Source organism: Entelurus aequoreus, linkage group LG10 (genome assembly GCF_033978785.1).
Source record: "Entelurus aequoreus isolate RoL-2023_Sb linkage group LG10, RoL_Eaeq_v1.1, whole genome shotgun sequence".
Classification (NCBI taxonomy): domain Eukaryota; kingdom Metazoa; phylum Chordata; class Actinopteri; order Syngnathiformes; family Syngnathidae; genus Entelurus; species Entelurus aequoreus.
In genome coordinates, this window is record NC_084740.1 from 9,368,923 (window position 1) to 9,395,724 (window position 26,802).

The 26,802-nt window shown below is 40.4% G+C and overlaps 1 protein-coding gene across 2 annotated transcripts in view; it reads left to right on the forward strand.

The window, feature by feature from the left end:
- Window positions 1–8,826: 8,826 nt before the first annotated feature.
- The window catches only part of plch1 (phospholipase C, eta 1), a 221,712-nt gene continuing 203,736 nt past the window's right edge, over window positions 8,827–26,802 (forward strand). For both annotated transcript variants that reach the window (XM_062059983.1, XM_062059987.1), the window contains exon 1: window positions 8,827–9,022. The gene's annotated coding sequence lies outside the window, so the exon portion shown is untranslated. The remainder of the gene's footprint in view (window positions 9,023–26,802) is intronic.

The window sequence follows — 26,802 nt, forward strand, 5'->3', positions numbered from 1 at the left end:
CAGCAGGGAAACCTGCGAAACAGGCTTGTAGGGATGAAATAGCCTCTGTGTTTTTTCCTGACCTAACGTATATATACAGTCACGGGATTAAAGGCCTCGCCTTTTCTCCTCCAAACATATTGCTGGGTATTGTGGCCAAACAGCTCAATTTTTGTTTCATCTGACATCACATGGACAAAGATAAGACCTTCTGGAGGAAAGTTCTGTGGTCAGATGAAACAAAAATTGAGCTGTTTGACCACAGTAACCAGCAATATGTTTGGAGGAGAAAGGGTGAGGCCTTTAATCCCAGGAACACCAATCCCAGCGTGAAGCATGGTGGTGGTAGTATTATGCTCTGGGCCTGTTTTGCTGCCAATGGAACTGGCGCCTTAAATGGGACAACGAAAAAGGAGGATTACCTCCAAATTATTTAGGACAACCTAAAATTATCAGCCCGGAGGTTGGGTCTTGGGTGCAGTTGGGTGTTCCAACAGGACAATGACCACAAACACACGTCAAAAGTGATAAAGGAATGGCTAAATCAGGCTACAATTAAGGTTTTAGAATTGCCTTCCCAAAGTCCTGACTTAAACGTGTGGACAATGCTGAAGAAAAAAGTCCATGTCAGAAAACCAGCAAATTTAGCTGAACTGCACCAATTTTGTCAAAAGGAGTGGTCAAAAAGTCAACCAGAAGCTTGTGAATGGCTACCAAAAGTGCCTTATTGCAGTGAAACTTGCCAAGGGACATGTAACTAAATATTAACATTGCTGTATGTATACTTTTGACCCAGCACATTTGCTCACATTTTCAGTAGACCCATAATAAATTCATAAAAGAACCAAACTTCATGAAGGTTTTTTGTGACCAACAAGTATGTGCTCCAATCACTCTATCACAAAAAAATAAGAGTTGTAGAAATTATTGGAAACTCAAGACAGCCATGACATTATGTTCTTTACAAGCGTATGTAAACTTTTGATCGCGACTCTATATATATATATAATAAATAATGATAAATGGGTTATACTTGTATAGTGCTTTTCTACCTTCAAGGTACTCAAAGTGCTTTGACAGTATTTCCACATTCACCCATTCACACACACATTCACACACTGATGGCGGGAGCTGCCATGCAAGGCGCTAACCAGCACCCATCAGGAGCAAGGGTGAAGTGTCTTGCCCAAGGACACAACGGACGTGACTAGGATGGTAGAAGGTGGGGATAGAACCCCAGTATTCAGCAACCTTCCGATTGCTGGCACGGCCACTCTACCAACTTCGCCACGCTGTCCCCATATATATATATATATATATATGTATATGACGTGCGGTGAGGTTCATGGCTGGTGAGGCACTGACTTCATCACAGTCAGATTTACAAACATATGAACCCTAAAGAGTATCTTATTCACCATTTGATTGGCAGCAGTTAACGGGTTATGTTTAAAAGCTCATACCAGCATTCTTCCCTGCTTGGCACTCAGCATCAAGGGTTGGAATTGGGGGTTAAATCACCAAAAATTATTCCCGGGCGCGGCGCCGCTGCTGCCCACTGCTCCCCTCACCTCCCAGGGGGTGATCAATGGGATGGGTCAAATGCAGAGGACACATTTCACCACACCTGGTGTGTGTGTGTCAATCATTGGTACTTTAACTTAACTTTACACATACAAACTGTAGCACACAAAAAAGCATATTTAATAAAAACAATTTTTTATTATGGTCTTACCTTTACTTATAAATGAAGTCCATGCCCCGCTGTTGTGCCGGATTAATGCACCCCCTGACGGGAGTGTTATATCAACTAAAGCCCACACTTAAACTTTCCGCGTGCAAGATTTAATCTATTTAAAAAAGTTATTTAATAAGAAGCCAAAAAGTGCAAAAACAATAATGTTCATGTTGGAGGAGTTGTGAATGAATGAAATATGAAATCCGTGCTGCAGTCTGCAGGTGTACCTAATGTTGTGGCCCTGCGGTCATTCACAACTCCTCCAACACAAACATTATTGTTTTTGCACTTTTTGGCTTCTTATTAAATCACTTTTTTAAATAGTGTAACCGAGGGTTTATAAATGTCGCCTATACTGTATGAAACTACAAAATAATAAACACGGAGGCTCCAGTTTACACGAGGACCACTTGATTTACCTTCTTTCAAAAACCTCCGCTCCACTCCGTGTCATCACTTCCACTCTTAGCGCCTTCAAAATAAGAGCGCAAGGCATATACTGTATAACAGCGTGTAACAGGAATTAACATCACAAAGAGGAAAGCCCATAAAAATAAGTTACAATAGATTCAATCTTGCACGTGGAAAGTTTAAGTGTGGGCTTTAGTTGACATATATATATATATATATATATATATATATATATATATATATTGGGTTAAAACAATTTGGCCGGGGTCCGGGCTATATATATATATATATATATATATATATATATATATATATATATATATGTATGTCAGAGAAGTAATAGCACAGGCTACATATTGGGGGTGAATATTTTGACAAATGGTAGGTATTGGAGACCCAGATAGACTGACTGCAAATAAAAAGTTTTAATTAAGAAAGTGATAAAAGGCTTAACATTGTTGTGTTAAGTCAGGGGTGTCAAACTCATTTTCATTGAGGGCCACATCGCAGGAATGGCTGCTTTCAGAGGGCCGATTTTTAAAAAAAATGTATTGACATTATGCATACGGGTAATAACCTGTGATTAATTATGATTAATCGAAATGCATATGCATTTGATTATTAGATTTTGTTATGTATAACTTGCTTTAAAATCACAAATAAAGGTGACAAGCAGATATTTAAGTATTTGTTTTTATCTCACAAAAATAGTTTTGCAATACAGTACATAATAATATAATTGGCATGATCAGATAATGTTAAAGTTTAAAATATGCATTTTTTTGAAAGAACATTGCATTTAGTAAAAAAAAAAATATATATATTTTATTGAAACCCATTTATTCCAGGCTTTCGTGGGTCACATAACATGATGTGGCGGGCCGACACATGTGGGTGATATTAATTCAGACATTATTTTGTATTTGTATTTTTTTCCTCAATAAAGGTCGATCTTCAAAAGTGTTTTCGTACTACATTTTTTTCAATGCCCAAAATATGAAGACGCCGGCCAAATTCTGATGCTAAAATTTGTTTTAAATTAAGAAAGTGATTAAAAGGCTTAAAAATGTTGTGTTAAGTGATATTAATTCAGACATTTTTGTTTCTATTTGTATTTTTTTCCTCAATAAAAGGTCCATCTTCAAAAGTGTTCATACTGTTTTTCAATGAAATGATGTACATTTTGAGTAGACTGTGCAGCATCTTTAGAAAAATAAATAACTTTTTTTTTTTTTTTTTTTTTTACCCGCTAAGCAAACTTTGGGGGCATATTTGACGTCCCATTTTACATTTCTGTTTATTTTATTCCAATTCAAATTTGGGTAGAGACTCAGATGAACAGGAGTAGAAAGAATCAAATGACTGCATTATTATTTTGTGAGACAAGGCTCACTATGCCACCCTTGCCGATGTAGAAGATACATCCATCCATCCATTTTCTACCGCTTATTCCCTTCGGGGTCGCTGGAGCCTATCTCAGCTACAATCGGGCGGAAGGCGGGGTACACCCTGGACAAGTCGCCACCTCATCACAGGGCCAACACAGATAGACAGACAACATTCACACTCACACACTAGGGCCAATTTAGTGTTGCCAATCAAGCTATCCCCAGGTGCATGTCTTTGGAGGTGGGAGGAAGCCGGAGTACCCGGAGGGAACCCACGCAGTCACGGGGAGAACATGCAAACTCCACACAGAGGCCGGGATTGAACTCACGACTACTCAGGACCTTCGTATTGTGAGGCAGACGCACTAACCCCTCTTCCACCGTGCTGCCTACAACATGTTTAAAATTATACATGTATAATAAAGAGAATAAAACAATAATCCCATAGGCGTTTAATGGTGTTCTACACCCGAGGTGTCATAGTCGTTTTCACTGAGGGCCACACCGCAGTTATGTTTGGCCCCAGAGGGCTGCGTCTAACAGTGAATACTATTATTACACCATTTTTTAATGCATTTTATTAGTATATTTTAAACAAACCAAAATGTAAAAAAAATATGGTAAGTTGCAATAATTTCACTTCAAAATGTTGTGTATTTTACTGTAAATGGAAAAACAGTACTGCTGTTTTTAAGGTAGAAAAAATGCAGTTCAGTTGCCAAAAAAAAATTTTTTTTTACTGTAAATAAAAAAGACTGCAATTTTACAGTAAAATTTTAGCACCTGAGCTGCCTTTTTTTTTTTTAATTTACCGCCAATCAATAGTAGATTTTTGCGTGTATCACTGTAATGCCAAAATGACACCACCGTTTATTACAGTAAAAAAAAGTACTGTTTTTTTTCATTTCGGGAAAAATGCTGTAAAAACCACAGTAAATTTCACAATTTTAACACTTTTACATTGCACAATTTGATGGATAACTTGCTTTGAAATAATTATTATTAGTATTTATTTATGTTAAAAAAAATGGTTTGAATGTTTGATAATATATTTTGGCATAATTAGACAATATTTAAGATAACATCATTTGCGATTACATGGAGTACATATATATTTTTTTCTCCCAAAATACAAATAAATAAATCATTTAGTAAGAAAAGTTATAGTACTTTATTGATACATATTATTTCCAGGCTTTCGAGGGCCAAATAAAATAAAGTGGCGGGCCACATCTGGCCCCTCGGGGCCTTTTTAAAACTTTTTTTTTTTTTACCGCCAATCAACAGTAGATTTTTCCGTGTATTACTGTAAATGCCAAAACGGCACCACAGTTTATTACAGTAAAAAAAAGTACTGTTTTTTTTCATTTGGAGAAACATGCTGAAAAACCACAGTCAATTTCACAATTTTACCATGAAATCTATTGCTACTTTTATTTGACGGATAACTTGCTTTGAAATCATTATTATTAGTATTTATGTCTATTTAAAAAAATGGTTTGAATGTTTGATAATATGTTTTGGCATAATTAGACAATATTTAAGTGAACATCATTTGCGATTACATGGAGTACATATATATTTTTTTCTCCCAACAGAAATAAAAAATAAATCATTTAGTAAGAAAAGTTACAGTATTTTATTGATACAAATTATTTCCAGGTTTTCGAGGGCCAAATAAAATGTAATAAAATGCACCACAGTTTATTACAGTAAAAAAAAGAACAGTTTTTTTTCATTTTGAGAAAAATGCTATAAAAAAACACAGTAAATTTCACAATTTTACCATGAAATCTATTGCTACTTTTACATTGCACAATTTGACGGATAACTTGCTTAGAAATTAAATATTATTAGTATTTATTTCTATTTAAAAAATGGTTTGAATTTTCGATAATATATTTTGGCATAATTAGACAATATTGAAGTTAACATCTGTGGAAGACTTGCTCTTCCGGGTTCTTAAGACCACCAATTATGGACATGGCCGCCTCGTTCATCTTTCTGAACAATGATTTATTTTGCAATAAATGTTTTTTGTGTTCGTTTTCAGTCATTTCTGTCCGTCTCGCCCTCACTCTTGTTCGTGCTCGGATTTTCTCTCCACCATCAACAACCCCTCTCCTTCCCGGCTGCTGCCCTTTAGCAGAGCGACGGTGATTAGATAAGCCAGCCCAGGTGTGCCATCTACGCACCTGTCGCTAATCTCGAAACCGGTCCTGGCACACCCTGCTTCGCTGCAGGTCCGCAGGCCACGCCCCCCCACAACATCATTTATAATAATAATAATAATAATAATAGATTTTATTTGTAAAAAGCACTTTCCATAGAGTAAACAACCTCAAAGTGCTACAGTGTATTACATTTTTTTTATAATAAAAATAAAAACATCAAAAATAAAAATAAAAAGATAATAAAAATAAATAAAAATGAAAACTAGAACAGCCTAATAGCTAGTGTAGTGGATTGTCCAAAGCTTAAGCAGGCAACAAAAGTAGTTTAGTACAACACATTTATTTACCCATTATCAGAAGTGCAGGTTGAATTAAGTTGTCCGTGCAGACTCCGGAGCACACAAGACACACACACAAGCCCAAATCTCTCTCGAGTCCCGGTCTTCTGCCATTTTTTATATGTCTCTTGTGCGTCACTGTTTTTATCTCGTGCGTCATGATTGTTTTTGCAACATCCTTGGACTCCCCAATCATACCCAAACAACCAAAACATTCTGTAGACAGGTTGGCACGACTTAATATTCACTTTTGTCCCACACCCGGGGACACAGAATAGAAGAGAAATCAAATGAGCATACATTCTTGACAGACATGAACTATAGGTCAAAGGTCAGAAATTCTACTACATACCCTCCTTCCAGGGTTCTAAAACCCTGGACCATACCAATTTCTGACGTAGACCACTAACTTAAATCTCTACCACAGATAGAGGCAAAAACCTCAATGTTTTTATACGAGGCAAAAATTCCGTCTATGACCCTCCTTCAGAGCGATCGCTGTTACCAGCCTGCAGTAAAACCATCTCACAGAACACAATTAGTGGCCTACCCTTTGATTTAGTAAAGGAATAACAAATACTTAGATCATGAACATAATTAGATGAATGTATATAGACTTATGGCTGTAAGACATTTGCAAAAATATTTTTCCCGTACAGTACAGATAAGAACGAAATTTCGTTGCATTAGCTGGTTGGCAGTGCAGGATAAAAAAAAGCAATAAGGTGCAAATATAAATAAATAGATTACTGTAAAGATAAATATATTGCACTTTTGCATATGCATCTACGTTTATGGATGTATGTTATATTGTCTTTATATTCCAGCGAGTTCATCCATTTTTGGGGGGAATTGAGGGGATTATTATGATGCGTTCAAGAGTCTTACGGCCTGAGGGAAGAAGCTGTTACAGAACCTGGAGGTTCTGCTACGGAGGCTGTGGACCTCTTTCTAGAGTCCAGCAGTGAAAACAGTCCTTGGTGGGGTTGGGAGGAGTCTCTGCAGATTTTCTGAGCCCTGGTCAGGCAGCGGCTTTTTGCGATCTCCTGGATAGGAGGAAGAGGAGTCCTGATGATCTTTTCCGCTGTTCTCACCACTCTCTGCAGAGACTTCCAGTCTGAGGCACTGCAGGCTCCAGCCCAGACAGAGATGCTGTTGGTCAGCAGGCTCTCTATAGTGCCTCTGTAGAATGTGGTGAGAACGGGGGGAGGGAGCTGTGCTCTTTTCATCCGACGCAAAAAGTGCATGCGCTGCTGAGCTCTTTTTACAAGAGCTCCGTTGTGTAGGGACCAGGTCATATTGTCAGTTATCTGCACCTCCAGGAACTTGGTGCTGCTTACCATCTCCACCGCTGTGCCATTGATGAAGAGTGGAGCGTGGCTGGACTGGTGCTTCCTGAAGTCGACGATCTCCTTGGTCTTGTCGACGTTCAGGACCAGGTTGTTGGTTCTGCACCAGTCAACCAGATGTTTCACCTCCTCCCTGTAGTCCATGTCGTTGTTGTCACGGATGAGGCCCACTACTGTTGTGTCGTCCGCATACTTCACAATGTGGTTAGTAGTGGACCTGGCGCAGCAGTAATGGGTCATCAACGTGAACAGCAGCGGACTCAGGACCCAGCCCTGGGGGGAGTCGGTGCTCAGGGAGATGGCACTGGAGGTGTTGTTGCCCACTCTCACAGACTGGGGTCTGTCTGTGAGGAAGTCAAGCAGCCAGTTGCATAGGGGGGTACTGAATCCAAGGGGGGGCCAATTTGCTCACCAAGTGCTGCGGGATGATGGTGTTGAATGCCGAGTTGAAGTCCAGAAACAACATCCGCACGTGTGTGTCCTTTCCTTCCAGATGTGCTAAGCTCAGGTGGAGTACAGAGGAGATGGCGTCCTCTGTGGAGCGGTTAGGGCGATAAGCAAACTGGTATTGGTCGAATGTGGGGGGAAGTGTGGAGACAATGTATTCCTTTACCAGCCTCTCGAAGCACTTCATTACAGATGTTTTTTGGGATAAGTCAGTATTTTAACAAAAAAGTGTTTGATTGTGAGGCATTAAAAGCCACAAAATGCAACGGGTCCATCAGACCCACAAACACTGGCTGAGTAACAACAATATGAACACCACACAAGGGGTTATAAGAAGGGTTTTTAAGCCTTTTTTAAAAGCATCCACAGTCTGTGGTGCCCTCAGGTGGTCAGGGAGAGCGTTCCACAGACTGGGAGCGGCGGAGCAGAAAGCCCGGTCTCCCATTGTTCGCAGCTTTGTCCTCTGAGGTTGGAGGAGGTTAGCCTGTCCGGAGCGGAGGTGTCGTGTGATTACATGGAGTACTTTTTTTCCCCTCCCAAATTAGAAATAAATCAATCATTTAGTAAGAAACGTTATATAGTACTTTATTGACACATATTATTTCCAGGCTTTCGAGGGCCAAATAAAATGAAGTGGCGGGCCACATCTGGCCCCCTGGGGCCTTGAGTTTGACACCTGTTTTCCACACCAAACTCATTACATTATACCTTTATGGACCTTGCTTTGTGCACTGAAAATAAGAGTATTTAAAATCTTGTAAAAAAAAAAGAGGTAATAATCCAACCCTAGATTAATTAGGACTTTTGTCCTCAAATAGGTACAATCTCATTATTAATAATTGTAGAGTGATTTTGAAAAATGTGATTGTTATTACCATTTACGCGGAGTTGCTGAAAGCAATACCTCCACTCTGACTCCACTCCATGTTTTTCAGGTCACCACCGGTCCCACACCAGGAGCAGTGTTTGAATAAGGCACCATGCTTGAAGTTGAAGCTGCCCACACCACTAAGCTCTACTAGGGGACACTTTCACATGTGAGACCAAACCGGTGGGACCACCGCTGACTTTGCACACATACGTCTATTTGTGCCTTATACGGATGGATACTCTTGACCTGAAGCATCAGCACTTTGCAGAAAGTGTCAGGACTTTGTGAGGGGAGCTGTCAGCCTTCAAGAAACCAAAAGAGGAAGAAGTAAGTCAGCTTTGGTTAAAACATTGCATGATGTTGTGTCTTGTGTTTTTTTAAGGGCACTGTAAACAATGATAAAGCATATTTACAAGGAAAAAAACAACATTGAAATACAATAAGGCTTGTTGTTCCAGTGCTGTAACAGGAAAATTATGCTTTTTCTCCACTCTTGAAACTGTGTCACTTAAAACTGCAAGTATACTTCCGAGCTGTGTACCTTTCACGTGTGGTTCTTCCTTACCATTGTGCCTGAACTGCAGAGATTTGATGCAGGAGGGCGGCGTAACAAAGGCCTTTATTGCACTCAGCCGGTAGCCGTCCCACAGAAGAAGAGATGGGGTGCACTCCCCCCCCGGCCAAGAGAGAGTCCTTGGGGATTTTTTTTTTTTTTTTTTTTTTCAAATTTGATTTGAGTGTCTGCCTGTAGTTGGACAGGCATGAAAGACAAAGTGTTCAAAGAGACAGAAGGCCAGTTTTTAAAGCTCAACACAAAGGCTTGTTACTAGGTGAGGCTTCAACGGAAACCGATACAAACCTCCAGTCCGATAGTTAACTGACTTGTTTTGGGAGCCACATATCCAGAAAGCTAAGGACCTCAGTCTTATTTTGTATATTCAGGAAAACCAGCGTCCTCTAAAGTAGACATTTGATTTTGGTCTATTGTGTCAGAGTTACAGGAGCACTCTGCTGTTTTAAAGGCCTACTGAAATGAATTTTTTTTATTTAAACGGGGATAGCAGATCTATTCTATGTGTCATACTTGATCATTTCGCGATATTGCCATATTTTTGCTGAAAGGATTTAGTATAGAACAACGACGATAAAGATTGCAACTTTTGGTATCTGATAAAAAAAAAGGCTTGCCCCTACCGGAAGTAGCGTGACGTAGTCAGTTGAACATATACGCAAAGTTCCCTATTGTTTACAATGATGGCCGCATGAAGTGAGAGAGATTCGACCGAGAAAGCGACAATTTCCCCATTAATTTGAGCGAGGATGAAAGATTTGTGGATGAGTAAAGTTGAAGCTATTCAGATAGGGAAGATGCTGTGAGAGCCGGGGGTGACCTGATATTCAGCTGGGAATGACTACAACAGTAAATAAACACAAGACATATATATACTCTATTAGCCACAACACAACCAGGCTTATATTTAATATGCCACAAATTAATCCTGCATAAAAACACCTGCGTGTTTGTTATGCTAGCTCCTAGCTCCTATGCTAGCTCCTAGCTCCATAGAACACGCCAATACAATTCAAACACCTGATCAACACACACAATCACTCAGCCCAAAAGACCGTTCACCTAACCCAAGGTTCATAAAGCTTATATATTTGAAAAAAGTTACGTACATATGCAAAAAAAAGTTGCGCACATACGGTCAAGCGATCAAATGTTTAGAAGCCAAAGCTGCATACTCACAGTAGCACGTCTGCGTCTTTGTCATCCAAATCAAAGTAATCCTGGTAAGAGTCTGTGTTGTCCCAGTTCTCTACAGGTGTCTGTGTATCGAAGTCAAAAGTCCTCCTGGTTAGAGTCTCTGTTATCCGAGTTCTTCCATCTTGACTGCATCTTTCGGGAATGTAAACAAAGAAGCGCCGGCGGTGTACTGTTGTTGCTGACTACGTTAGAAAAATACGTCCATTTCGCACCGACAACTTTCTCTTTGCTTGCTCAGCTTCCTTCTCCATAATGCAATGAACATGATTGCAACAGATTCACGAACACAGATGTCCAGAATACTGTGGAATTATGAAATGAAAACAGAGCTTTTTCGTATTGGCTTCAATGTGGAAGGCATACCCGTGTTCGCCGGTCTACGTCACGCGCATACGTCATCCTCAGAGGCGTTTCGAACCGGAAGTTTAGCGGCAAATTTAAAATGTCACTTTATAAGTTAACCCGGCCGTATTGGCATGTGTTATAATGTTAAGATTTCATCATTGATATATAAACTATCAGACTGCGTGGTCGTTAGTAGTGGCTTTCAGTAGGCCTTTAAGGGACATTCTGCTCTCGCAAGTTTTTTGAACTGAACTTGTGAGCCACTAATTCAGGGGTCGGCAACCCAAAATGTTGAAACTGCCATATTAGACCAAAAATACAAGAAAAAAGTTTGTCTGGAGCTGCAAAAAAAAATTAAAAAGTCTTATAATGAAGGAAACACATCATGTAAGTCAGTGTTTTCAACCTTTTCTGAGTCAAGGCACATTTTTTTCATTGAAAAAATCCAGAGGCACACCACCAGCAGAAAACACAAAAAAAATTCAACTCAGCAGCCGATATTGACAATAAAAAGTCGTTCTCGCAATTGTAGGACATGAATTAAACCATAACCAAGCATGCATCAATATAGCTCTTGTCTCAAAGTACTGTAGGTGTGCTGACACCACCTGTCACATCACGGCGTAACTTATTCTGTTTTTGTTTACTTTGCAACCAGTTCAGTTTTAGTTTCATTTTGCATAGCCTTCCCTAAGCTTCAATGCCTTTTCTTAGCGGGACTCGCCTTTTGTTTATTTTTGGTTTAAGCGTTAGATACCTTTTTACCTTCACGCTGCCTCCCGCTGTCATCTGCATATTGTGATCACGACAAACATCTACAAAGCAATTAGCTACTTGCTGCCACCTAATGATAAGGAAGGGTATTACATGGTTACGCTGCCGAGCTCCAGACAATACAGACACTCAACGGCACATTTGCGGAATATAGTTACTGGTTTGCAAAAAATATTTTAATCCAATTAGGTAAAATTACATAATCTCCCACGGCACACCAGACTGTATCTCACGGCACACTAGTGTGCCGCGGCACAGTGGTTGAAAAACACTGATGTAAATGTGGCTATAATAACCTCCTATCAAAATGACTTTGCGTCTCAGGCTGACGCAAATGTTTGTTACAGAAATGTTGACATTTTAATATTTATTTTAAACATTTTTACAAAATTGGAAAACAGAGGTTTCTCAGAGGGTGAGATTACTCCTGGAAATGACTGTCTTAGAATTGTCAAAGGTATAGATGCGTGTGTCCAAGTTAAAAGAAAAGTCTTTTTCTAATGGATTTATTACAATCTCTGCAAGCCGGGTAACGTTTGCTGTGGTCTGGAACAACATGGCACACAAACAACTATGAGAAATGTAGCCAATATTGCATACAATATGTGCCATGAGACATGCAAATATGAATTAAATACACAGAGGACATAAGTAAATAAAATTAAATCAGCTCAAATATACCTACAAACGAGGCATAATGATGCAATATGTACATACAGCTAGCCTAAATAGCTTGTTAGCATTGTCAGTACTTGTCATGCTACTTGTCATGCACTGACCAAATACGTCTGATTAGCACTACACACAAGTCAATAACATCAAGAAAGCTTACTTTTGTGCATTCACGCACAGCATAAAACTTTTGGTGGACAAAATTAGACAAAGAAGGAGTGGAAGATTTTTATATGTAAACAAACTGTTGCGTTACAGTCCACACTATGGTGGGTTCAAGAACCGCCAAAATTAGTAGGACGAAACAATATTCGCCAAATGCTCTCATCAGTGAAGCATACACACAAACATATTAATAAACAAAGGGCTTTTTGTCATGTTTGTCTTCAAACAAAAAACATACTAAAATAAAAAAATATGTTTTTGCCCCATCTTTTTCCATTTTCAATCCTTTTTAAAAAATGCTCCAGGGAGCCAGTAGGGCGGCACTAAAGAGCCGCTGGTTGCTGACCCCCGCACTCGTCGAATAGCGGACCTAAAATGAAAAGTTGAGGAAGACTACGAGTATAACTAAAGAAGTTTAGCAAATGACTACTGACTGCATCTGAAGCAAACAAGTTACAGCAACACCTTGGTTACATAAATGTCATTCTGAAGAAAAAAAAGTGTAACTTCCAAAAGGGAGAGGACTTAAATGGTTGCCTTGAGGAACACCTCATTTATGTGTGTGTTCTTTGTTGGTTGAAATGTCAATGCAGGATTCTGCCAGTGTGTGTTACAGTGGTCCAAATTTCTCCATACAACAGGTGCACTCTAGTGTTTCTAGGAATTTTCTGCAAAAATTTTAGTCTCCCAATTTTTGAACTGAACTCGGGGGCCGGTATTGTGTCATTACCGGACCACCAGTTGAAAAGTCCTGCTCTAGTTCAATGTATTCCTCTCTCTTTTTGAAATTAATACTAAGTCATAGACCAGGCCTGGGCAATTATTTTGACTTGGGGGGCCAAATTTAGAGAAAAAAATGTGTCTGGGGCCCGATTTTTAGGAACACTAATACAAAACCTCACAATAATGTCTGATTGAATGCTAAAAACGTTATGACAGACCGCCTTAAAAAAAACGGAACGGAATTTAAATGTTTTTTTTACTGAATGACACACCCAGAGTGTAAATAAAGAATGTGGGATTTACAATATTAACTATGAACGATAAAACACGGAATATTGACAACATATGAACGTCATACCCCCTCTCGATCGACATAATTTACAATCACATTTCTGGAGAACATCTGCACTGTAACACAACATAAACACAACACAACAAATACCCAGAATCCCATGCAGCCCTAACTCTTCCGCTGAACCGACGCACAGAGGGGGGGGGGGGGGGGGGGGGGGGGGGTGATGATGATGTGTGGGGGGGTTTGGTGGTAGCGGGGGTGTATAATCTAGACCGGAAGAGTTAGGGCTGCATGGGATTCTGGGTATTGGTTGTGTTGTGTTTATGTTGTGTTACGATGGGATGTTCTCCAGAAATGTGTTTTTCATTCTTGTTTGGTGTGGGTTCACAGTGTGGCGGATATTTGTAATGTAACAGTGTTAAAGTTGTTTTTATACGGCTACCGTCAGTGTAAGCTGTGTGGCTGATGACTAAGTATGCCTTGCTGTCTCCTGCGTGTGCAAGTTAAAGCTACAAACAACATGTGGCCAGGCTGGCACGCTGTTTGTAAATGCTATAGATGACAACTACTGCAGTACAATTAGGGCACGCCCTTAATTTAGTAATTAGAGTAAAAATAGGATTGTATTTGCCCTGGGAGATATCTAGGAGAGACACTGAGATCCGTAAGTCTCCTGGGAAAATCGGAGGGTCGGCAAGTATGTAGCTGAGCCGCATCAGAGTGGTCAAAGAGCCGCATGCGGCTCCGGAGCCGCGGGTTGCCGACCCCTGTCACAGACCATAGTCATGCACTGGAGAGACTTTATGTGCACATATCATGTGCGAGTGTGGTGGAATGCTTCGCTGTAAAGTGACTCCCTTGTTATTATGTGACTGAACAATTGTGAGCAGTGTATCAGTTTGTTGGTGTAGAGTTGTAGGAAGGGAAACATGACCCACTGTGGGCGCTCTGATCCCTGGTGAATAATTTAAGCTCTCTGGTGGAATTGGGGTGAACAAGTTGGTATAATATGAGCCAAAGTCAGTATGAATGTAGTATGCGTGCACGCACGTGTACTTGTACCTACTTGTTGCGTGTTGTTTGCTGTGTTATGTTGCCTCCTTCTACTTGATATCAAGTTCATTTTAGTGCGGTGCTGGTTGTTGCTTTCGTCCGTAAAAAGATATTTCCTGCTTCTAACGCTCCCGTTGACACTACCATATCAAAAGTATATATATATATATACAAATATATATATATAAAAAAATAATCCGTTCATGAATGAGTATATCCGTTCGGCCACCGTGTTCAATGGAGAAGTCTGATCTACAAAATGTGCAGGCAGCATACCCCTTCCCCTTCGAGCTGTCCTGGATGAACTGAAATTATTTTTTCCAATCATTTTGGAACTTGCAAGCGTACTTCTTCTTAATCGTCGTCGCCATGTCTCTTCTTCCTTCTTCTGCTTCGTCTCTGTTATGTTTTTGGACATTACTCCTTGCCGTAGTTTTGAAGCATTGCATGATGGGAATCCGGATGTTGTGTGTCAGTGTATTAACGTGCCGGCTGGAATAAACACACGCTGAGAAATAGTTCCGTGCCTGCCTACTTTATGGGTTATAGATAAACCTATGGATAATGGAGACATATATAGTAGTCTCCTTTTCAGGTGAGAGAGGACGCTAAAGGAAGTGCCTTTAAGGCATGCCCCCAATATTGTTGTTCGGGTGGAAATCGGGAGAAATTCGGGAGAACGGTTGCCCCGGGAGATTTTCGGGAGGGGCACTGAAATTCGGGAGTTTCCCGGGAAACAAGTATGCGTCAAACACATCGGTAATGGCGTTGTAATGTACATGAAATTAATTAATTGGATTGCACCTTACGAGTAAAAGTAACGGCGGCATCATATAACGCCGTTATTTGGAACACTGCTCAGAGGTTCCTCCAAGCATAATTGTTATGGCCGTCGCCCGGCCACTAAAACACGGCCACAACCTGGAAATACTTTGTCACATCCTGGATAATTCCTCTTGGAACTGGGCCTCCATGTGCTGAAACCAAAGGCGTGTGTTGTTCTGCAAGAACTTGGTCAACAGTCGCAGCTACGATCATTGGGTGTGATCTTGTTAGCATTACATCTTGTTAGCATTACGTGTACTGCATTGTCATCTCACATAGCTCACTCCAAATATGTGCTGTTGATGTCGAAGAGGAAGTGCATCTTCAATCAACCACTTTTATTTGTACTTTGCCCGGACATCGGCCGATAGCAGTCTTGTTAGCCTCGAGTGTTCTCCGAGTCCGATGCGACGTCCTGTTGTTGTCTTTTACATGTCAAAAGCCCACCAATGTGCAGATGTGTTATTGATGAGGCAGGCGTTGAAAAAAAGTTGTTTTGCCAAAAGTTGTTAAACTTGAGGTTGTTGCGGCGAAGAGAGCACCGATTTGAAACGGAAGTCTCATTTGGTGACTATCTTTATCGATTGCCATAACTTAATGATAGAAAATAGGACAAATACTGCACTGTAAAGACATAATAATACCAATATACATTAAATAAGACTGAGTTTAACACTTAATTAGGCCAAAATATGTATAATATACTTAAAAATATATATACCGTATTTCCTTGAATTGGCGCAGGGAATATAGTATTCGCACGTCTAGAATTACTGCCGGGTCAAACTCGTTTCTCAAAATAATTAACGCATGCTTGGCCTTATCGCCGGTTTATTATTGAAGCTGGATCAAATTCGTTTCGCAAAATATTAATTTTATTATCGCATGTCTATAATTTTCGCCGGGTCAAACTCGTTTCGCAAAATATTTAGCATATGGCTAGAACTTCCACCGGGTCAAATTCGTTACGTCACGAGTGACGCATCTGTCCTCATTTTCAAAATGGAGGAAGCTGCTTTCAGTAGTTTACAATCGCACAAAGGAAAAAAGATAAAGAGCTTTTCAGTAGGATTTAAGGTCCAAGCTATTGAATACCGGTACAGTATGCTAAAGAGAACAGTAAGCAGCTATGTTTTATTAATATACCGTAGCTGCGTGTGTGAAATACTGTATAAGTCATTAAATGACTCCCGCCTCCTGGTGGTAGAGGGCGCTGCCGCGCTAGTGATCCTTCTTGCGACTTCCGGTACTGCAGAAGAAGTGAACACACGCAGCAAGAGATTTTTTTTTTTTCCTCTGCCTGAACTTTTAACATGGAGGATTACATACCGGTATCTAAAATAAAACAGTTTTCTAAACTGGACTTTCAATCGAAGCAGGAGGTAATAATTAAAGGAATATCTCCATCGAAACAGAGACTTTTAAAACTGAAGAAAGAAAATAAGGAAGACTTCTATAAACAAGTTATCGATACTTTTGGTCAGAAGGAGCTGCAAATGGACTCCATTTATAAGTACAGGTAAGACCATAATAACGTTTTTTTTAATTAAATGTGCTTTTCATGATGGTATGCTTACATCACACTCAAAGCGCACGCCTAAATTTTATGGATTCCTTTTGGTAAACGCCGGAGTGAGAAGAGGTTTTAAAATAATTACCGCATGCACGGCCATCCCGCCGGTTTCCGGTAAACGCAGGTGTGACAGGAGGTTTTAAATTAATTAACGCCCCTGCGGCTATTCAAGGAAATACGGTATTTATATATTATTTTTTTGAGTTCTAGCTGGGTACGGTCTTCCCTCGCTACATCACGCTTCACTACATTGTGGATTCCTTTTTTAAAAAAAAAAACTTTTCAAAAAAACATATTTTACTTGTTTTGAGGCCTAAATTAAGTGTTAAATATGTTTTATTGTTGTCTTATATGTACAAAACCAGTAAAGTTGGTACGTTGTGTAATTCGTAAATAAAAACAGAATACAATGATTTGCAAAACTTTTTCAACGTATATTCAATTGAATAGATTGCAAAGACAAGATATTTAATGTTCCAACTGAGAAACTAAAGTTTTTTTTTCCAAATAATCATTAACTTAGAATTTAATGGCAGCAACACATTGCAAAAAAGTTTTTCCTCTTTGGTCCGGAGGACTCGATTTGAAATGTGGACTCGTCAGATCACAGAACACTTTTCCACTTTGCATTAGTCCATCTTAGATCAGCTCAGGCTCAGAGAAGCCGGTGGCGTTTCTGGGTGTTGTTGATAAATGGCTTTGGCTTTGCATAGTAGAGTTTTACTTGCACTTACAGATGTAGCAACAAACTGTAGTTACTGACAGTGGTTTTCTGAAGTGTTCCTGAGCCCATGTGGTGATATCCTTTACACACTGATGTCGTTTGTTGATGCAGTACCGCCTGAGGGGTCCAAGGTCCGTAATATCATTGCTTACGTGCAGTGATTTCTTCAGATTTTCGGAACCTTTTGATGATATTACAGACCGTAGATGGTGAAATCACTAGCTTCTTAGCTTAATAGCTAACATACAAACCCCAAAACCAGGAAAGTTGGCACATTGTGTAAATGGTAAATAAAAACAGAAAACAATGATTTGCAAATCCTTTTCAACCCATATTCAATTGAATAGACTGCAAAAAAAGGTATTTAACGTTCAAACTGGAAAACTTTGTTATTTTTTTCAAATATTAGCTCATTTGGAATTTGATGCCTGCAACATGTTTCAAAAAATCTGGCACAAGTGGCAAAAAAGACAGAAAGTTGAGGAATGCTCATTAAACACTTTTTTGGAACATCCCACAGGTGAACAGGCTAATTGGGAACAGGTGGGTGCCATGATTGGGTATAAAAGCAGCTTCCATGAAATGCTCAGTCATTCACAAACAAGGATGGGGCGAGGGTCACCACTTTGTCAACAAATGCGTGAGCAAATTGTCGAACAGTTTAAGAACAACATTCCTCAACGAGCTATTGCAAGGAATTTAGGCATTTCACCATCTACAGTCCGTAGTATCATCAAAAGTTTCAGAGAATCTGGAGAAATCACTGCTGGTAACATTGAATGCCCGTGACCTTGGATCCTTCAGGCGGTACTGCATCAAAAACCGACATCAGTGTTTAAAGGATATCACCACATGGGCTCAGGAACACTTCAGAAAACCACTGTCAGTAACTACAGTTGGTCGCTACATCTGTAAGTGCAAGTTAAAACTCTACTATGCAAAGCGTAAGCCATTTATCAACAACACCCAGAAACGCCGCCGGCTTTGCTGGGCCCGAGCTCATCTAAGATGGACTGATGGAAAAGTGTTCTGTGGTCTGACGAGTCCACATTTCAAATTGTTTTTGGAAAATGTGGAGGTCGTGTCCTCCGGACCAAAGAGGAAAATAACCATTATAGGCTGTTATAGGCGCACAATTGAAAAGCCAGCATCTGTGATGGTATGGGGGTGTATTAGTGCCCAAGGCATAGGTAATTTACACATCTGTGAAGGCACCATTAATGCTGAAAGGTACATACAGGTTTTGGAGCCACATATGTTGCCATCCAAGCAACGTTATCATGGACGCCCCTGCTTATTTCAGCAAGACAATGCCAAGCCACGTGTTACAACAGTGTGGCTTTGTCGTAAAAGAGTTTGGGTACTAGACTGGCCTGCCTGTAGTCCAGACCTGTCTCCCATTGAAAATGTGTGGCACATTATGAAGCCTAAAATACCACAACGGAGACCCCCGGACTGTTGAACAACTTAAGCTGTACATCAAGCAAGAATGGGAAAGAATTCCACCTGAAAAGCTTCAAAAATTGGTCTCCTCAGTTCCCAAATGTTTACTGAGTTCGTTAATAGGAAAGGCCAGGTAACACAGTGGTAAAAATGTCCCTGTGCCAACTTTTTTGCAATGTGTTGCTGCCATTAAAGTCTAAGTTAATGAAAAAAGGATTTGCAAATCATTGTATTCTGTTTTTATTCACGGATTAAACAACGTGCCAACTTCACTGGTTTTGGGTTTTGTACAGACACACATGATTTCAACATGATTAATGATGCAGTGCTATCACCTTTGCTGTTTATGTTGACCCATGATGTTTGAATTGAAGATTTTGTGCTGCACAAAGACTTAAATGAGTATATAGGCTAATTTGTTGCCATATACGTTCTTTATTCTTGTTTGTGAACCTGACACCTGCTACACTGTGGTGGAATTTTGTGGCGTCTGGTTCTGCAATTCTATTTTTGTTTCTTTATGATGTGCAAACATGACAAACTATAAACGACCGTTGTGTCCTAATTGAAGTGTGGAACTTTGGACGAGAACAATCAAACATTAGCTCGACTTCAATTTGGCTATATTCAGGGAGTACTTCCTTATGACTCGAATTTCAGACTTGCTTAGGCTCCTCCCACTTCTGCAGACACAACAGGAGTGAAAGTTGAGGGCGATTCAGTTTCAAATAGAACTGAGAGTTTGACTCGTGACCTTACACACCCCTCATTTCCCCGGTAAATTAAGGCAAGACCACCACCACACACCGCATGTGTGTGCACATTTAAAAAATGGCATTATTTACTTATTATTCCTAAAAGACAATTGATGTTTCTTGCATTTTTTGGCAATTAAATTAAAAAAAAAAGAGACATAATGCTTTTCTTTTTGTGATTTTATGACTGCAAAGTTCCTGAATGTTGAAAAAGCCTCCCTGTAACGCGACTCTGACCCATCAGTAACCCCAATTCTTCCAGGTTTGCTCTGTCTCCTTATCAGGTCAAAGTGCTCCTGGATGTAAACTCAGGCTTATCCCTTTTAATTATTTTCTCAGCCTCATGCAGCATCTCAGTATTTAGAAAAGTATGCTCAAAAGTGGTTCTGAAAAATCCGACGTAGACAGTATCGTACGAAAACCGAGGCCACGTTTCCCATTAAAAAAAGAACACATGTCTAACCAAGTCTCCTCCAGAATTCGCAATTTTGCGACCGTGCCAATTCACGCAAATTTAACCGGTCCTCACGAATTACGTGCAGCCTTACAACTTTGTCCGATCCCCGCAACGTCCCGGCACTTTTGGCCCAATCAGCGTAATTTTCACCAATCTAATTTGTATTTAAATGATGTATATATTGTACAAAACCCAAAACCAGTGAAGTTGGCATGGTGTAAATAAAAACAGAATACACTGATTTGCAAATCCTTTTCAACTTATATTCAATTTAAAGACAAGATATTTAATGTTCAAAGTGAGAAACGACATCTTTTTTTGTGCAAATAATCATTAACTTAGAATTTAATGGCAGCAACACATTGCAAAACATTTTTTTACCACTGTGTTACACGGCCTTTCATTTTAACAACACTCAGTAAACGTTTGGGAACTGAGGAGACCAATTTTTGAAGCTTTTTAGAACCTTTATTTAACCAGATAAGAAAACCCATTGAGATCAAGATCTCTTTCACAAGGGTGACCTGGCCAAGAGGTCAACAGCACATGTTACAGAGCAGTTTCCGGTGCAATTATTTCCCATTCTTGCTTGATGTACAGCTTAAGTTGTTCAACAGTCTCCGTTGTGGTATTTTAGGCTTCATAATGCGCCACACATTTTCAATGGGAGACAGGTCTGGACTACAGGCAGGCCAGTCTAGTACCCGCACTCTTTTACTACGAAGCCACGCTGTTGTAGCACATGCAGAATGTAACTTGGCATTGTCTTGCTGAAATAAGCAGGGGCGTCCATGAAAAAGATGTTGCTTGGATGGCAACATATGTTGCTCCAAAACCTGTATGTACCTTTCAGCATTAATGGTGCCTTCACAGATGTGTAAGTTACCCATGTCTTGGGCACTAATACACCCCCATACCATCACAGATGCTGGCTTTTCAACTTTGCGCCTAGAACAATCCAAATGGTTATTTTCCTCTTTGGTCCGGAGGCCACAACGTCCACAGTTTCCAAAAACAATTTGAAATGTGGACTCATCAGACCACAGAACACTTTCCACTTTGCATCAGTTCATCTTAGATGAGCTTGGGCCCAGCGTTTCTGGGTGTTGTTGATAAATGGCTTTGGTTTTGCATAGTAGAGTTTTAACTTGCACTTACAGATGTAGCGACAAACTGTAGTTACTTACAGTGGTTTTCTGAAGTGTTCCTGAGCCCATGAGGTGATATCCTTTACACACCGATGTTGCTTTTTAATGCAGTACCGCCTGAGGGATCGAAGGTTCGTAATGTCATCCCTCTCGTGCAGTGATCTCTCCAGAATCTTTGAACCTTTTGGTGATATCACGGACCGTAGATGGTGAAATCCCTAAATTCCTTGCAATAGCTCGTTGAGAAATGTTGTTCTTAAACTGTTTGACAATTTGCCCACGCATTTGTTCACAAATTGGTGACCCTCTCAATAGTAAGCTATTTGTTGGTGAATCAGAGACAATAAGAAATTATCATCACACTTCAACATATCTGGCATATGCTGCCACTCTGCTAGGTCAGCATTGCAAATTAAATGAAAAAAGTTTTTAATTGCCTTGCCGTGGATAAGTATAGGTTAAATAAATATATAAAAGCATGCGGTAGAAAATGGATGGATAGATGGATGTAAACCAGTAAATGCCGGTGTGTTGCTAAATGTTTATATTATATACAATATATACAAACCCCAAAATAGTATTTTTTCACTGTGTGAAATGCAATAAATCTGTTCCCCCTGTCTTAAAGTAGTAAAGTTAGTGTCCAATACTGATGTTGTTCTCAGTGGACCAGGAAGTAGCTTGCTAGCTAATGTACAAACCCCATAACCAGTGAAGTTGGCACGTTGTGTAAATCGTATATAAAAACAGAATACAATAATTTGCTAATCCTTTTCAACCTACATTCAATTGAATAGACTGCAAAGACAAGATACTTAACGTTCGAACTGGAAAACGTTGTTATTTTTTGCAAGTATTAGCTCATTTGGACTATGATGCGTGCAACATGTTTCAAAAAAGCTGGCACAAGTGGCAAAAAAGACTGACAAAGTTGAGGAATGCTCATCAAACACTTACTTGGAACATCCCACTGGCTAATTGGGAACAGGTGGGTGCCATGATTGGGTATAAAAGCAGCTTTCACGAAATGCTCAGTCATTCACAAACAAGGATGGGGCGAGGGTCACCACTTTGTGAGCAAATGCGTGAGCAAATTGTCGAACAGTTTAAGAACAACATTTCTCAACCAGCTACTGCAAGGAATTTCGGGATTTCACCATATACGGTCCGTAATATCATCAAAAGGTTCAGAGAATCTGGAGAAATCACTGCACGTAAGCGGGAATGCCCGTGACCTTGGATCCTTCAGGCGGTACTGCATCAAAAAGCGACATCAGTGTGTAAAGGATATCACCACATGGGCTCAGGAACACTTCAAAAAACCACTGTCAGTAACTACAGTTTGTCGCTACATCATTGGGAACAGGTGGGTGCCATGATTGGTTCTAATAGCAGCTTTCACGAAATGCTCAGTGATTCACAAACAAGGATGGGGCGAGGGTCACCACTTTGTGAGCAAATGCGTGAGCAAATTGTCGAACAGTTTAAGAACAACATTTCTCAACCAGCTATTGCAAGGAATTTCGGGATTTCACCATCTACGGTACGTAATATCATCAAAAGGTTCAGAGAATCTGGAGAAATCACTGCACGTAAGCGGGAATGCCCGTCACCTTGGATCCTTCAGGCGGTACTGCATCATAAAGCGACATCAGTGTGTAAAGGATATCACCACATGGGCTCAGGAACACTTCAGAAAACCACTGTCAGTAACTACAGTTCGTCGCTACATCATTGGGAACAGGTGGGTGCCATGATTGGGTATAAAAGCAGCTTTCACGAAATGCTCAGTCATTCACAAACAAGGATGGGGCGAGGGTCCGCACTTTGTGAGCAAATGCGTGAGCAAATTGTCGAACAGTTTAAGAACAACATTTCTCAACCAGCTACTGCAAGGAATTTCAGGATTTCACCATCTACGGTCCGTAATATCATCAAAAGGTTCAGAGAATCTGGAGAAATCACTGCACGTACGCGGCAATGCCCGTGAACTTGGATCCCTCAGGCGGTACTGCGTCAAAAAGCGACATCAGTGTGTAAAGGATATCACCACATGGGCTCAGGAACACTTCAGAAAACCACTGTCAGTAACTACAGTTCGCCGCTACATCATTGGGAACAGGTGGGTGCCATGATCGGGTATAAAAGCAGCTTCCATGAAATGCTCAGTCATTCACAAACAAGGATGGGGCGAGGGTCACCACTTTGTCAACAAATGCGTGAGCAAATTGTCGAACAGTTTAAGAACAACATTTCTCAACGAGCTATTGCCAGGAATTTAGGGATTTCACCATCTGCGGTCCGTAATATCATCAAAAGGTTCAGAGAATCTGGAGAAATCACTGCACGTAAGCGACAAGGCTGAAAACCAACATTGAATGCCCGTGACCTTGGATCCTTCAGGCGGTACTGCATCAAAAAGCGACATCAGTGTGTAAAGGATATCACCACATGGGCTCAGGAACACTTCAGAAACCCACTGTCAGTAACTACAGTTTGTCGCTACATCATTGGGAACAGGTGGGTGCCATGATTGGGTATAAGAGCAGCTTCCATGAAATACTGCATTAAACAATGTAACTTTACCATGAATTGATTAACGTGGACCCCGACTTAAACACGTTGAAAAACTTATTCGGGTGTTACCATTTAGTGGTCAAATGTACGGAATATGTACTGTACTGTGCAATCTACCAATCAATCAATCAATCAAAAACAAGGTTTTCCAAAATAAGAGAACAACTTCAACTCCAGTTATGGAAAAAAGTGCCAACGTGGCACTGCCATATTTATTATTGAAGTCACAAAGTGCTTTTTTTTTTTTTAACCTGCCTCAAAAAAGCAGCTTGGAATTTGGGACATGCTCTCCCTGAGATAATCCTGATACCCACTACAACTATGGGAAATACTATACTTTGACTTTCACAAAGTGCATTATTATTATTATTTTTTTTAAACATGCCTCAAAACAACAGCTACAAAAACAATGAAGGCACACAGCTTCAGTCCAGAGTATACTAGAGCATACTTGCCAACCTTGAGACCTCCGAATTCGGGATATGGGGAAGGGGGGTGGGGGGTTGGCGGGGTTTGGTGGTAGCGGGGGTGTATATTGTAGCGTCCCGGAAGAGTTAGTGCTGCAAGGGGTTCTGGGTATTTGTTCTGTTGTGTTTATGTTGTGTTACGGTGCGGATGTTCTCCCGAAATGTGTTTGTCATTCTTGTTTGGTGTGGGTTCACAGTGTGGCGCATATTTGTAACAGTGTTAAAGTTCTTTATGCGGACACCCTCAGTGTGACCTGTATGGCTGTTGATCAAGTATGCCTTGCATTCACTTGTGTGTGTAAAAAGCCGCATATATTATGTGAATGGGCCGGCACGCTGTTTGTATGGAGGAAAAGCGGACGTGGCGACAGGTTGTAGAGGACGCTAAAGGCAGTGCCTTTAAGGTACGCCCCCAATATTGTTGTCCGGGTGGAAGTCGGGAGAAATTTGGGAGAATTGTTGCCCCGGGAGATTTTCGGGAGGGGCACTGAAATTCGGGAGTCTCCCGGGAAAATCGGGAGGTTGAAACAGATACCGATAATTTACGATATTACATTTTAAAGCATTGATCGGCCGATATTATCGTACATCTCTAGTTACTATACTCGATGTAAAAATGGTTTGAGAAGTCGAGTGACATCTATGCCGACTCTTCTTGGCAGGATTTTAATGATCAGTCCAACACTGGTATGGAAACATGAATCAAAACATTCGTTACATTGTACTTTCCCCGTTGTCGATCATGGAAATTGTAAAAAAACTAGCTGTTTGTTCAACACCTAAAAGCCGTGCTGGACAATGAACTGACAACCCATGACTTTATGCTCTTCGGGTAGCATTACTCAAATACCCTATTTTTCGGACCATATAGCGCACTGCCCATTAGCGGGTCTTTTTTAATACAAAAGGCGCACCGGATTATAAGGCGCATTAAAGGGGTCATATTATGATTTTTTTTTTTACATACCTTGTGGTCTACATAACATGTAATGGTGGTTCTTTGGTCAAAATGTTGCTTAGATGATGTTTTACGGATCATCTTCAAGTCGCTTCCTGACAGTCGCTTCAGGATGCGCCGTTTAGTGGGCGGTCTTATTTACGTGGCTCACCTTCGACAGCGTCTTTTCTCCGCCATCTTTGTTGTAGCGGTGTAGCGTGCAAGGACGGGAGTGGAAGAAGTGTCAAAAGATGGAGCTAACTGTTTTAATGACATTCAGACTTTACTTCAGTCAATAACGGAGCAGCATCTCCTCATCCGTGGCTCACTTGTGCAAAAACAAGGCCGGAAATGTGTCCTGTGAAAAACCGTCCTACCGGAACTCTCTAATAATTAAAGTTCCTTGGGTGAATAATGTAAACTCACTACACCGGTAGTTTTTAGCGCTTCTACAGCGAGTCTACTGACAGATATAAGTAATACGTTTACACTACTTTATATTAGAATGGGCAACAGCGGAGGATGAACGTCACATAACAAGAAGGATAGAGAAAAAGAAGAAGCTTATTGACTACGGCGTCGCCACGGACTACAAAGGCACAGACGCGCACATTTTCAGGACTTACGCAGATCCCAAATTTAGATCAGCAGGTACCAGAAGGTAAGAAAATTATCTTTTGCATAATATCACGATACAAAACGCCGGATAATATGTCTTACCTTATACACACACCATAATAATACTCCTATGTTGAAGCACAGTAAAACCCATCAAGTGGTGCGGCTTCATAGCTTACCAAAGTCATACTAAAACATTTTGATAGCTTTTTGAGCGCCGTGTGTAATATTCTCTATTTTCAATGGCACATATAACATTTTTGTGTTGTTTACTTGAGTCATATTGCAGTCTACACGTATCTCTTATGTGTGACTGCCATCTACTGGTCACACTTATCATTACACCATGTACCAAATAAAATAGCTTAGAGGTCGGTAAGCACAACCAAAACTATTTAGTACATTAGGCGCACCGGGTTATAAGGCGCACTGTCGAGTTTTGAGAAAATGAAAGGATAGTAAGTGTGCCTTATAGTCTGAAAAATACGGTAACATATTTTCAACTCCATTAGACATAATCTGAAGAACACACACACTATATCAGTGACGTGCGGTGAGGTTCATGGCTGGTGAGGCACTGACTTCATCACAGTCAGATTTACAAACATATGAACCCTAAAGAGTATCTTATTCACCATTTGATTGGCAGCAGTTAACGGGTTATGTTTAAAAGCTCATACCAGCATTCTTCCCTGCTTGGCACTCAGCATCAAGGGTTGGAATTGGGGGTTAAATCACCAAAAATTATTCCCTGGCGCGGCGCCGCTGCTGCCCACTGCTCCCCTCAC